The sequence below is a fragment of the Saprolegnia diclina genome, assembly GCF_000281045.1.
Source record: "Saprolegnia diclina VS20 unplaced genomic scaffold supercont1.101, whole genome shotgun sequence".
Lineage (NCBI taxonomy): Eukaryota > Oomycota > Saprolegniomycetes > Saprolegniales > Saprolegniaceae > Saprolegnia > Saprolegnia diclina.
The window spans coordinates 28,579-29,166 of record NW_008246168.1 but is presented as its reverse complement, the minus strand read 5'-3'; positions in this window follow the sequence as shown (position 1 = coordinate 29,166).

Here is a 588-nt window from a genome sequence, read left to right as displayed (position 1 = left end):
GGGCGCCGCGCTTCGACTACATTCTGACAGAGCAGGCCTTTGTCAACGTCGACAACAAGGAGCTCAGCGGCCGCGACGCGCGCTTGGAGGCGTTCTACGCGCACAACATCCACAAGGTGCTCGACAAGTGCTTGCAGCTGCGCCCGACCGTCGACATTGCGGTCGAGTAGGCATCGATAGACTAGTGATACACTGCGTGGAATATAATATAGAAAAGGATATGCCTATAGAGTTGCTGGTTGAATGCAGAGGGTCGAGTAAATACATTTTCTTGGATAATTTTCCAGTGGCAACGCCCAATGGAACGCGATTTTGCCGAAGACTGGATTAGCGTGGTAGTTCTGTTATTGGTTACGGACAAGAGCAGGCCATCAAGGCCCTTCATTACCGGCACTTGACGGTCTCGACCAATGCATCCAGCGAGATGCCGTAAATTGGCCATGTCGTCGACGATAACGCACCTCGAGCAGTCTACGACGCGACTCGAAGTGCCGCGGTGTCGTGCAATGGAATATATCGAATGCTATACCTGGCCTACTGCACAAGTCAAGTGAAGGTTCTCAAACCAGCGGCAGATGTCGCCGCAGC